This window comes from Belonocnema kinseyi, chromosome 8, assembly GCF_010883055.1.
Source record: "Belonocnema kinseyi isolate 2016_QV_RU_SX_M_011 chromosome 8, B_treatae_v1, whole genome shotgun sequence".
Taxonomy (NCBI): domain Eukaryota; kingdom Metazoa; phylum Arthropoda; class Insecta; order Hymenoptera; family Cynipidae; genus Belonocnema; species Belonocnema kinseyi.
This window is the reverse complement of record NC_046664.1, coordinates 88,637,214-88,651,849: the sequence shown is the minus strand read 5'-3', so window position 1 is coordinate 88,651,849 and position 14,636 is coordinate 88,637,214. Positions and strand designations below refer to the sequence as shown.

At 31.8% G+C, this 14,636-nt stretch overlaps 1 protein-coding gene across 2 annotated transcripts in view; it reads left to right on the top strand.

Annotated features, from left to right (window-relative positions):
* LOC117178909 (limbic system-associated membrane protein-like) overlaps nt 1-14,636 on the top strand; it is a 253,765-nt gene that overhangs the window by 132,765 nt on the left and 106,364 nt on the right. The window lies entirely within an intron of this gene.

Genomic DNA, 14,636 nt, shown 5'->3' with positions numbered 1-14,636 from the left:
GAGAGCGGTTGCAACTGTCGATCCGGAAGGGCCGCAGTGCGTGAGCACTCAGTCCAGTATATTGCGCAACATTATATGTTCCAGTTTGAAACGGTTCAGGTGGCATATTTATGAAATTTATTTAGGTTAAGGTAATTTCATGATTTTCAAGATAAGATAATGTCTGTTCAAGTTAGTTTTCCGAGTCAAGCCTGATGCTTTGTTTTTTTTTTTGGATTATTGTGGAGTGATTTTTCAGACTAGATTGTCTTCTGGTGTTACGGGAAGTGACGAGTCGGATGACATATACCTCTAGTTGCATCGATATCGATCGCCTTTCGTCGCATCTTCCGGAGCCTACATCTGGGCTAAGTTTAGAAATCTATCTAAATATTTTGTTGTTTCTTAAAAGTGATGTGTACGCCAGGCGTAATTGCTGCATTAGAACTCTTAAATTTTCAAAATTTCATAGATTTTCGAAATTTTATAAATTTTCAGATTTCCATAAACTTTCAAAATTTCATAAATTTTCAATATTACATACATTTTCAAACTTTCCTCAATTTTTCATATTAAAATTTTTGTTTAATTCTAAGCCTGAATTAGTGAAATTTTACTGATTTTCGGTGAAATGTCACTCATTCAAATAGCTACAAATGGGTCACTGACAATCAGTGAAAGGTTAGTTATTGATGCAGTCAAATAACCACTTTTCAGGTTTGGCAGCAATGCACCGTGTCAATTTAGCAATCATAATAAAATAATATTTTGGTACATTGAATGAAAGAATCATAATAAAAACTTGAAAACCATAAATGTTATTAAATATTTAAAAAGGTGAAAGGTTTTGATTCTTTTAAATGAGACACAACCTCACATATTACTTTAATATCAAGATTGGACTGACATGTACACACCCGTTAAGTGAGTACTTCCTATATGAGTCAGAGTACATTTTTGCCGCATTTAATTCAGCAGACTTACCGCCCGAAAATAAAAAAATGTATTTTATTAAGGAATTCTTCTTGCTACTGAAGTAAAAGTGTAACTACAACGCTTAATTTAAAGATTTAGAGGTTATGCTTCACATGATTTACTCTGGTATTACTTAACTGATTAGTGAGTAAGTCTGAAATCACTGATTAATCAGTAAAATGTCTAACTACTATTTCAATCAGTGAATTTTTCACTTATTGATATTTAGAAAGTTCACATCAAAATAAAAATGAATTTTCTTGAAAACATAAAAATATATCTATTAGAGGTCACTTGTTTTGGAGTTTAATAATCTCTTCAACGGTTTCAAAAAAAAAAGTTGCTTCATTCTTTTTGAACGACTAATCACTTATATTTTTTATTGACTAAGATATCTCTACTGGTATTCTGATTTTAATAAAAGAGAAGGGTCAAATAGGGCTGCCTTTGCACCAAGAGTCAGAAAATAATATTTTATTCTCGATTTTATTCTGAAAAAAAAATTATTTTTCATCTTTTGGCTTTTATTACATGAGCCTTAATGTTTTGGTTTATAATGCACATGAAGTATATTAATTTCGAATAATTTGGTATGTGTTGTAATAAAAATATGTTACTTTATGTTTCTTGCTCGTAGTCCCTTGTGTGTTGTCATTTAATCCGGTAATTGACAGTACCTTAATTAGAGTCATATAGAGGAACTCAAGGGAGCGTGTACAGAATTTGTAATTACGATACATTATAACTCAGGAGGCCAAATTGTGAAATTACCGTCAAATGATAATGATGAATACAGTTGAGTCAGGTTTCGGGAGTATGAAACAAAGTTGTGAGAACCCCTTATTCAGTGTCAGTGTATTCAGGCATCCTTGAGTGTTGCGCTACTCCATCACTTACTCTAACCTCTCTGTGGACTTCTCATGTCCTCCTTGGAGATCCTATTTCTCCTGTGAAAGGGAGACCTGCTTGCAGTATCGGACATTTCGAGAAGAAACCTTCGGAAAACCCAAGGTAGCGGCCATATACATACAATCTGTTAATATCGATCTCACCAGCAGTTCGCACCAAAGGAGAAAATCTTTCCCCTATTCCCCAACTAGTGATACTAAACATGCATACAGTGTATTTTATTTGAATTCAGTAAATAAAAACAAAAATTAATACAATTCTGACTTTTATTATTATATACAATCCAAACTTTTAATAAAATGAAAACAAAGGCAGGGGGCATGGAAAGAAATATAAACTGAATTAACACTGACAAAAGAAATATTTCATGCATACAAATAGGACTTTCACATACTGATTAAGATTTCTCAATGAATTTTTCTAACGCAGTGCAATTTTCTCTCATGGATATATCATTCAGTGAAAAGGATAAGTGGCATACAAAGAATAATTTTTCAGTATCTTTTCGAGCACTCGCTATGATTTTTATTTGCTTCACAGCTTCAGAAAGTTTTTAGAAGAATGTCTATCTTAAAGATACAGTGGGAAATACATAGTTATGAAGCAGAGAATATACACTCTAAAAAAAATCTATTGAATTTTACATATCTGATGGATGTAAATCCACCTATCGATGAATTTTCCAATTGAATCTGTTGTCATATTCCAATTCAGCCGATAATTTTACACACGAAAATGTAAAATTCCTTAGGTGAAAGAATAAAATAAAATTAATAGGGCGACAGGTTTCGAACACTCGAAGCTCAAACTTCTTGTAAAATTTTATGGAGATTGAACAAACACAAACCAGACACGTTACCACCTACCTCAAACACATAAGATACTATGGGTATTTTTTTATGTTCAAATATTCCACAGCAAACATTTTAAATATACGTTTTGAATAACTAAATTTTTTCCGTTCCAATAGCAGAAAATGTGAAAGGAAAAATAGGAATAGCTCGAACTTGATCTATTTTTGTGTGAAAGCTGTTAAAAAAGTTGAACATAGCTATCAATTTCTCCAAAATTTGAGGATGAAGACATCGATAAACAACGAAAATCAGAGACGCTTTCGTATTCACATATTATTTGATTATTTATTCTAAATTTTCAATTAATTAAAAATACAAAATCTTACCGTTTCCGCCAGGGTAAAATTAAAGATTTTCGGTTAAATTAAAAATCTCGATGTAATTTTCAATCACAGGAAAGTGACATTACCGACGCATGGTATTTTTACACGCTGCGACTGAATTTTCACTTCCGAATGTAAAGTTCGTACGACGGAATGTGTAATTATATTTTTATCGAGTGTTTAATATGACACTGCTGTTCGAAGATCCTTTTATTTACATCGCTAGAGGATGTAATTTCACACACTTTTGTAAAATCACACAGTGAAGTGTGTGATATTTACAATGATACAATATGTAATTTTCCGAAACTTTGTAATTTTACACAAATCTTTTTGTACAATGTAGCGACGCCGCCATTTAATATGAGTTTATACCATTAGTTATTATCTTACAATAGGATGATAATCTGTGGAAGAAATAGGAAAAATAAGCTCATCAAATGATGGCGCTTACCGACGTAATCGAGAGTTGCAAGCGATTGTTCTATTTCTTCATAAAGTAAGGAACCTGTCTAAAAGATGACAGGATCTTCATCCGTTTTTTAACCAGAAATTCTTATTTTATTCGCAAAATTGAAGATTTCGATTGTCCAGCTATACCTGTTTTTTGCCCGGCTTAGTCTCGTTTTATAGGTCTTTTTACACAAAGAATAGAAATGTTCACAGCAAGGCAATTTGTACTTTTTTTGAAGGTACGTAACTGTCTATTATTTAAGCTGTAACTATATTAAATACCATTTTCTTATCTCTATCCGTAATATACTTTCTTATCAAGATTAGCTCGCAATTTCACATTTAATGAGTTTAATCACTAGTCCTGCACTGATTATTATACTCCGTCGGTTTCCAGCACGCGTCACAATTAAGCTTAACGACCCTTTCTTCGTTTTCACGAGAACCGTATTGTAAAAGCTTAGTACGCGTGCGATGCGCATTGCGAAGCTCAGGGAAGACATCATTTTTCATCCGTTTGTTTAGACAGATCGATGTTGTAGACCAATCAAATCGTACAAAAGGTTTCCGAGAAACTAAGGGCAACGATAGATCTTCCAACCATCAGAAACATGGTGCTGTTTCTTTCGCGACATGGTTGACTTGAACGTGATACGAGTCGCAATATTCATGTGCAATTCCACTCAATGCATTGAACTTTTCAGAGATGTACGAAAGATACGTTAAAAAACTATCTACGAAAAAATAAATTCAGCTCAAAATACTGCAGAAATCTAGAAATATTTCCTTAAATTATTCGAGACTACATCCTATAAATTGAATTTCTTAGACTGCAATATTTTAGGCAAAAAATTAGGAGAAACTGCTGGGAATAAAAAGTACATTTTAAATTCAATCAATACTAAAAAAACTGTTTTTGCTGATTTAATGCGTTCTACAGTAACAACATTAAAACAGTACTTTGTAAAAGCTTTTTCGTTGATTAGATTCTAGATGGTATTTTTTCTCGGGTTACAGTTTCGGTTTTCTTCAATGATTTTTTAAACAATTTGAGTTTAATTTAATAACTTTTCTCATGAAAGTCGCTCGATTAATTCCTGGTGATTTTAAAGGAATCACGAAAGAAAAATTTAATATCTCCAATAGGTCACAGCTTATAGAAGCATAAAAAAACTTGTTTTTTTTTTGTAAAGAAAAATAGAAACAAATATTTAAATATTCATAACTATGTGGAAACATTATTTTTTGAATCGAAAAAGTACGTTCACCTAATATACACTAAAAAACATGTTCCATTGCATAGCGATTCTACATTAAAATGTTTCTGGTCAGCGTCTACCATTTTTGATGAACTATCAGTATTCTCCTTTTATTTTCCTATTCTAAACAGTTACAGATTTTATTTGAAAAATTGGAGAATGTCATTATAAATGACATGTTAAAAATACAGTGACACTCTTCTATAGCGCCGATTTTGGGGCTGACGGTGGGTGGGAACTAACTCATTATAGCCCGCTCCGCTTTTGTTTGTTCCCGTCTGAGTACTCGCCTGAGTGACGGCAGATCCCACGCACCCCGCGCAGCTCCTGTTATACTTATAAACGGCGCGGCGTCAATTTTCGGAAGGGCTATAGAAGGGAGGACTATTGAAAGTAGCTATTTTCATCATTCTTTAAAAGCAAACAATATTTTTGATGTTTTTTCACTGAACATGACTCACATTAGAAAATAGATTCGAGAAATTTGTAAACATTAAAAAATGTTCACTAATGTACACTCAACTTATCCCGAAAATTAATTTTCAAAAGATTCTAAAAATAATGGTGCCTAATCGAGGATTGTACTCCCATTACCCTAAAGAAAAGGTACTTTGACGTATATTTTCGTGTACATTGTATTTTAAAATAATTTATATTCTTAAAATATTCGAGTTCTGAAGTACCAGTACTGCCCTGTACTGCACTGTATTAAAAAGCTCCGTAATTTTTTACAGACTGTATTTTGAAATTAATGTGGACATTGGGGTGTCTTATCAAATCTTTTTCTCAGATTTTTTAAATCCTTGACTCGAAATATTTTTTCGTTTGTTAAACAAAAATTATCCCCTATTTCTGCCAGAATAAGAAAAAAGTTTAGATGTCGCTATATAGATTTTTATGCGTAAAATTCGAATTTTTCTTAGTTTTTAATTTTTTATTTCTACAATTTTGGCTATATTATCTTTTAAAACTCAGATAATACTGTGTCTTTATGAACAAAATTCAAGGTGAGAATTAAAACCCTCAAAGTTTCGATTTTATGAGAAATTCGAGATCAGGAAGTCAAGTTTATCTAAATTTCTTTTTACATTCTCATCAGAGAAGGTATTACATGTATGTAAAATTTGACCACCCCTCTCCAGTTTTTGTCAAATGTGCACGTTTTGAGACCCCTTGATTCCGAAAAACAGGTTTTTACGAATGTGTCTGTCTGTATGTCTGTATGTATGTTTGTATGTCTATCTGCCTGTGAAAACGGTAACTTTTGACAAAATTAATCTATTATATTGGCCTTTTGCACACTTGTTTAGTGTCCTAAACTAAAGGACAAGTTCGATAGCCAGCCATTTTGGATTAAAATACAAAAAGTGGGCACATTTTAAATATTTTTGAGACCACTTTTTTCAAAATTCAAAAATTCCTGTACGGTTATTCATAGTATTAAAAAAATTTAACAATTTATCCCAATTACTTTTCTCGAAAAATCAAAAATTGCTGGAGTTATAGCATTTTCAAAATCCAAAAAAAGAAACTAAAATGAACAATTTAAGCGAAACAATGCATGATAAGAAAAAAAGTCTCGAGAAGAAAAACGTTGCTTTTTGAAAGCCCTACAAGACTATGATAAAAACTTTTTTAATTTGGTCATAAAGTTGAAAATTCAAAATTTGATCCTACACAAAATTTTTAAAACCACATTTCTTCAAGATGTAAAAATTCTATGCACTATTGTTTATAGTACTTCAAAACTTAAACAATTTATCCCCCTGACTTTTTTCTATAAAAAGAAAATTATCACAGTTAGAGCATTTTTAAAATCCAAAAAACAAACTAAAATGGAAATTTTAAGACAAACAACGCATGATATGAAAAAAAGTCAAGAGAAGAAAAACTTTGCTTTTTGAAAGCCCTACAGGATTATGATAACAACTTTTTTAATTTGGTCGAGAAGTTGAACACTCCAAAATTGATTGTACCACAAATAATGAAAAAACCAAAAATTCCACTTTTTGGTCAAACTATGCAAGATACGTAAAAAATGAAAAAGCTCAAATTGCGCGCCCTGGAAAGAACTACAAATTTATAATGAGTCACTTTTCGATATAAGCTACGAAAAAAATGGGACAAAACTTGTTCTTCCAAAAAAGAGCTATCATTTTTGATAGGACACGTAGTTTTGGCTTTAGTCGTAAAAAATAACATTCTAAATAAAAATATTAAATTTTTTTTGAAAAAACGACACAAGGTATGAACTTAAATTACCAGACAACAGTTGTTCGCCTAAAAAGATCTATACATTTATTATTAATTATTTTTCGATAGGATAAGTAGATTTTCTTTTAATCGTAAAACATAAGATTAAAAATTAACTTTTTGGAAAAAGCGCATAAAAGACGAAAGAGGACATAGGCTCCTATATAGAACCCCATGAAGGTTCCTGTATTAGACCCTATACAGATGCGCAGTAGTTTTTATTTAATCGTAAAAAACAACATTAAAAATAAAAAAATTATAAAAACAAGGAAATAAGAATTAGTATGATTCAATTGTATGCATATTATGAATTGTAATGATATACATTTATTAAAATGATACTTGTTTAAGAGCAACTTAGAATACAATTTAAGGCCAAATAAGAAACAAATACAAAAATAATCATGATAAATACAATTTGCTTTTTGTTTTGCAATTTTTTGATAAGTAATCCCTGGCAGAGTTACATAAAAAATGTATTATAATTGACATAAAAGTGTTGTGTATAATGTAGAAAAGTTGACATGTAGGTGTGCTCAAACTCTCGAGCTAAGCTTTTTTAACGAAAGAGAATTCCCAATCACAAAATTACAGTGGTAGTTGTTTTGAGTCTTAATTTTAAAATGTTTGAGCGAGAATGTGCGAAAATATAAAGATTGAGCGCGTAGCGCGAGTAAACACATAATCGAGCGCGAAGCGCGAGAATCAACAGTCACGCGCCCTAGGCGCGCTCAAACTTGCGAGCGAAGCGAGTCGCGCGCGATGAGATTGTGCCCGCGCGTAGCGGGAAGATCTTTTTTTATAAATTGTGAAACTTTTAGAAAGTAATCTTCTTAAGAATCTTAGGAAAATTATATCTATAATGGGTTACCTCGCGCTTCGCGCTCGGATATTTCTTCTCTGCATTTTGAATGCTTGAATAAAACTTGATCAAAAAGATCTCTTTTAGATGGCAGTATTTATGTGCGGCCTCATATTCCAAATTGTCTACTTAATTAAGTATATTCAAAGATTAAGTTTCTCAAAGCTCTGTAGGCTTTGAGGTACACATTCTCATCGTGACACTCACGCTGCGCGGTCGATTTTCGACAGACATTTGTAGACAGGTTTTGTTAAATCTTTTTTTTTTCTGTACCTTTCGTCATTTTTCGACGAATTTTTTAGATTTTCTTAAATATCCAATGTTATTTTTCGCGAATACAGCAAAAAGTACGCGTCCTTACAAGAAGTGATTCTTAACGAAATTGTAGATCTTTTTTGGGATAAAAATTTTTGTTAATTCACCTTTTTTCGTATCCTACATAGTTTGATCATAATATGGAATTGATTTTAAAATGTTTGAAAACGCTATAACTCTGAGAATTTTCATTTTATCGAAAAAAGTAATCAGAATGAATTGTTTGTCCTTGTTTCAAACTATAAATATCCGTACATAGAATTTTTAAATCTAGAAAAAAGTGGTCTCAAACATTTTTTAAATGCGCTCACTTTTTGAATGCTTATCAAAAAAGGCTGGTTAATGAACTCGTCCTTCCTTATAGGACATTAAAAAAGTGCGTAAAAGTGTAATATTTTCAGGAAATTTTCATTTAAAAAGATTATTTATGGATGAATTTGATCTTTTATTTTGTCATCAAAAACAAACTTTGAGAGTTATATGCCACTCTGATAAAGAATTTCCTACATTGTAGAAGCTCGGTTAGTTAAAATTGAAGAAATGAAAATTTTAATAACTTTCGAAAGCTAAATTTTTGTTATAAAAACATCCTAGCGAACTCTGAATACATAGTTTTTTGATCTGGGAAAATTAGTATACTATTTTCTTACCACTAGAAAGAAATTTCCGATTTACGGTTTTAGAATATATAAAAAAAAATCACGAGGCACTATAATGGGCAAGAGATAAATGGAAGCTGAAATACAGTGAAATTCACTTTATTCGTTAAGTTATTTGTCTCGTTTCTTCGATCTCTTTTCTTCTCTGAGTGTCCTGGAAGCACGCTTCTGACTTTATGCGCTTGATTTACGTTGGATGAGTTGAATGTTGGTGTTCCCTACGTTACGCAAGACTCTGTACCTACATGGGTGTAACGATTTCAAAGCTCGCGTGCTCCTTTGACGTCCCTAGAGCAGGGTTAAATCTGCTCACTAACTGTGAATCAATCCAATGCTGGCTGGCAACCACTAACTAGCATCGTGTACAACCCTATTGTATCTTAAGAAACCATCTTTTTACTTGTAGTGTATTTTGTAACAACAGGGGAGGTAATAAATTGCAAATAATTGTCTCATAAAAGCTTTTCTATAAAAAAGCGTCTCCGTTTTGATCATTGACCTCTGAGAAAGATAATTCAGTTTTATATCGCTATAAATAAGCTCCATTTTTGTATTTTCTTGTAATAAAAATGTCTCCGTTCAAAAATTTCGATTGTAGAGAGAAACTATAAATAATAAAAATTGTGGAGAAATTACTTTATTTCCTTATATCGAAACTGCAATAGCAATCATTTTGAACCCACATAACTTTTATATCTTACAATGGGAACCTACACCGTTCGTAATTTTGTTTAAAATAATACTCCTCTGAGTAATAGGTCATTACAAAACTTGTAATGTGTTTGAGTAATTAGATGCGATTTCAGCCATTATCGAGAAAAGCGGCTTTAAAAAAATTCACGCACGTCACATGGATCGCGATGCAAGAGTTTTTGGAGTACCAATTAGATCAAGCCGGAGCGCTTCTAGTTTGTTACCCGAAAGTCTGGGCTCAATTCTTGCTGCCTGTATTTTTTGCAGATTTTTTTCATTTCACTTTAAATTTTTTGCATTTGAATTTAACTTTAACGCAATTAGAAATAGAAATCGAAAAGAAGACATTTTTCATCGTTTCAGACGCTTTCGTTTAATTCCACCAAAAACAAGAAACTCCTGATCAAAATTTCTCTGCTGCTGATTTTCGTTCTCATTCATGTTGAAACCCATTGCGATACAGCTTCCCACTGCCTCCTCCAATTTACCTTTGCAAGCATTCGATAAATATGATTTATTTTTTTCTGAAATTACTCCTGAGACTTCCCTTACGGAAGTAACATGCAGTTAGCTCTCTCAGTTATTTTACTAATATTATTGAAGACTGATAATCCATATCTACCATGTGGTATTTTTCCAGATATTTGGAAAAAAGAACCGACTCAACCGATTCAATAAAAAGGAGATTACGATAGTGATAATATTTGACTTTTCTAAGGCTTTTTATCCTGTAAACTGCAATTTACTTTTACAAAAACTCAAATTGTAATAAATGTCTAATTCAGCAATACAATGGTTTTCCTTCTACTTAAGTAATCGTTCACAAAATGTAAAGATTGGTAATGCCGAAAAATCTGAATAGGCGGAGGTTAAGATTGGGGTCTCGCAGGGGTCTACACTTGTACCTCCTTTTTTGAACTTGTATAACTCTGAAATTGGAAGTGATCTAAAATTTCGTCAGTACCTTTAAATACGCTGGTGTCTTCAAATCTTAGCTTTTCGGACCTGCTGCAGAGTTGAAAAGACTTCTCAGTCAGATTCAAGAGGACATGCATCGGGTCGTGCTTTGGGGTGAGAATAATAGCCTTTATGTGAATGGAGCTAAAACCAACGCGATCATGATTTGGCCTTCGACTACTCCTTTCTTGGATGCATACGCTACCTTCCCGTTTTAGAAGGTGGTTAATATTTGTATTAGTTTTCAAGAATAGGTCAAGGATTGAGGATACTTGTTCATTCTCACTCTGTCTTAGAAAGAACACATAATGGTTATTTCTCGGAACACCTACAGAATTCGACAGAAATTGAACAAAAATAGACTCCTCGCCTACCTAAACTATTATTATCTTAGTTAAGAGTTTGATTATCCAGTTCTTTGATGACGCATGTATTAAAACGATGATATAGTGGATGAACTGAATGAGAAGCTAGAACCAGCATTAAATGCATATTTCGGATTTATATACAATTTACCATATAGTGAATACATTACTCTACATCGGAAGAAATCTGCGTTCTAGCCCGTTTTTTGAAGAAGAAAATTTTCATAGACAATTTGCACTTTATAATATCTAGAAATTAAACTTATCAGTATCGATGTACATATTTGACTTTTATTGATATAAAACATCACGCTCATGCAAAACTCCGTTCAAGTACCACCATGGAATGGAATAACACTAATCATTAGAGAAACTTCCTCTTACAATCATCCCAAAATCGAATTTTTAAAGTATTTATTTAATAATCCTAATGATTTGCTCCAAACTACCTATCGGTAACAGTATTTATTACTATGTTGACCTTTTAATACTAATGCAGTTTTGGATTTTATTTAACACATATCGTATACTTACAACACTACTATGTACTTCAACCTAGAACTTTCTTATTCTAACGGCCTATGTTATATATTATATATCTTGCTCCTCTCATTTTCAGGTAGTATTAATTTACTGTCAAATACACATATCTAGTTACTGTGCCACGATCCTAATTTAGGAACATTACTATGTATATTTTTGTTCCTTATAGAGAGACACTAAGCTTTGGGGACTTTTTAAATAAATTACAAATTAAATTTTTGTATTGCAATCAACTATTAAACTTATTTAGATCCAGCCAAGATATTCAGGTTTAACCATATTTGCCACATGAGAAAAATGTTTTTTAACATTTACTACTTGAACTAAAAAAAAAATTATAGCAAAATCTTATTTCTCTCGATTTATAACTAAAAATTTTAATGGCAATGATAATTATTTTTGTGTAAGATAAAAATAAAATGTGAAGGCCTGGTTTTGTCAGACATTAGTTGGCTGGCTTTGAATTACAGGCCAGGGTGTGGGTGGGTCTTTTAAAAATATCATATTTATAAAGAGTTTCCAGTTTTCCTGAATGACTAAAAAGTGCATCTTATTACTTTAACATATTACAAGTTTTGTAAAGATCTATTACTGACAGGAATACGAAACCAAAAAAGATTCGGAAAGGTGTAAGTTCCCTTTGTCAGATACTGGATTGAAATAATAAGAAAAATGTTTTGACTAAATGCAAATTTCAAAACCCAACTTTATCCTGAAATTAAAATTTATCCTAACTCAGAGCCGAATATCAAAGCAATTAATAATGTTCTTGAATGAAGTTGCGTCTCTATAATTTGCTCGAGAAAAATTTTTAAAAAGAAAAGTTAAATATAAAATTGGCAATCAAAAGAATTGAATTGCCTTATTTCAACTCTTAATGGGGTACTCGAGTTTACCAAGGGGTTTCTGCTCCGACGGTCATAACGTTTTCTTAAGATTTCCTGGACCACTACAGGGAAATAAATATACTTCAGCACGAAGATGCAAATTTCCAACAGGATTTCTCACACGAATCGATCACCCTCCTTGCTTTCGTCCTCGTGGATTTTTTGAACCCTTTGAAAGCGAGGGTGGACCACCATTATGCTTGTCGGAAACTCTGTGATCTACTAGATCTAGGTACTGGCACCAATTTATTTTTGGATTCGTTTTATACTGGGGCTTGTAAATTGCACTTGCTGTAATTTAGAGGATTGGTGATTGTGTCCCAGTCAGCAGTGCCACCGAAATGCACTGGTGCATGATTAGTGATCAGTGACATATACCTCACGTGTGACCATTTGTAAAAGTGTGCGAGGGTCCATCAAAGTTTTTTTGTAACTCAATTTCATTAGTTATAATGATTCTCATATACACAGATTTTGTTTCTTCAAAATCACGTTTAATAAAAATGAAATAAATTTTACATAAGTTAAATTAGATTTAATTTAATCTTATCTAATAAAATTTTTTAAAAAGAAATTCTTGAAAATCTCAATTTGTTCTTTTATTTCTAAATATTTATTTCTGAAATAGAAAAATAAAATTAACACCAGGTTCTAATCATAGATCCTTGACCATATCAAATGAGGTTATATCGACGTATCCATTCACTATGAGTTTCTCTGCTGACAGCTCCGCCAATAAGACTACGCTGTCATAGCAAATAATCTCATACACGGTGCTGACAGCACACAGATTCACATTGAATAGAGGCGGCGATATGTAATTATCTATTGATACAGGTTAGAAATTTTCTGCAAGATTAATACAATTAATCAAAATTTCAAAAAAAAGTAATTTTAGGTTCGTTTATTTGTTAAAACTTCTTCTTTTGAAGCAGAACATTAATATTCTTGATTTAAAATTAATCGTGTAGGTTCATAATTCATCATTTTAGTTGAAATTCGGCTTTCTTGGATAAAATCAATCTGCTTGGTAAAAAATTAATCTCTTTACTAGAAAATATAGTTATTGGGTTAGAAATGTAACTGTTATTATTATACCATTAAGCCATTTCCCTTTCAAGGTAAGCGTAACTCACTCGATGCACTTTTTGGTTGAAAATGCACGTTTTCCGATTAAAAAGTTAAAAGTTTTTGTAGACAATTTTCTCTCTCTTGAAAAGTATTTATTATCTTTTTGTTCGAAATACAACTGGTTAAAAAAAAATCTTTTGTTGAAATTTTTAATTGCCAAGTCTGAAATTTCTAAACATCTACCTGCATTTTTTCATTGCTCATAAAAAATTGTATTTATATAACCTTAAAAACAAATAAACTTAAAACATAAGTAATTATTCGAAAATTATATTTTGTACTAAGAATTATCTCTTCTTTCAAATCTAAAAAAACACGCACGCATAGAGCGCGATAGTCGGTACTAGTAATATTTTAAACTGATTGGAATCTACCAACCCGCACATTAAAACTTCGGTTTTTGTTTCTTCAAAGTTTCTCAAAATATGCGACCATCAGGGAATAATGTATGAAACATAAAAGAGGGATTTCAAAGTAGTTTTAATCGAAAATTAAGAATTAGATAATTTAAACATCTGAAAGTTTCTATGATCACGAAAGTGCTTTCGTCTTCCTTTTATTAATTGAATACCGAATAAAATTGCTTTGACTTGCAGTTCGACTTGAATTGCCCCGAATCAAGACATGCTGAAGTAGAAAAGTTCGAATTGAGCATGTCTAAGTTTTGAGCTGGAGCCAGACTTCAATTTATTCCTTAGAGACAAGTTTTTATGTCTTGAAGACATAAATTTATCTCTTGAGTCGAATTTGTATGATTCCAACACGTGCGGCTTATAACTTCGAGCTTATACCTGCCCTAACATAAAGGGTAATTTTAACAGTCATTAAAGTTAATCTTGGTTAGTGGTTAAACAATCTTATAAATTTTTACACAATATATATATATGAAATAAACTTATTTACGGATTGCTATTTTGATTATACTTGTTTGACGAAGATACCGAAAATGTTGTTTGTTTTTACGTATTTCTAACGGCTTAGGAGATTCTTCTAGATATTTACAATTTTTATTTTTTTGAAGAAAATTTTTAAGGGTTATACTCGTTCAGACTTACCGATTCTGAATTTTAAAATTAAAAATAACTGATTTAATAATTACAAATGACCTGTCGTGGCCATACCAGGTGTATACATCTGAAACCGGTATTTTTTCAAGAAAAAAACACATTTATTTCAAGAGAATGATAACAAATATTTTATTCAAAGTATGCGCCCTCGC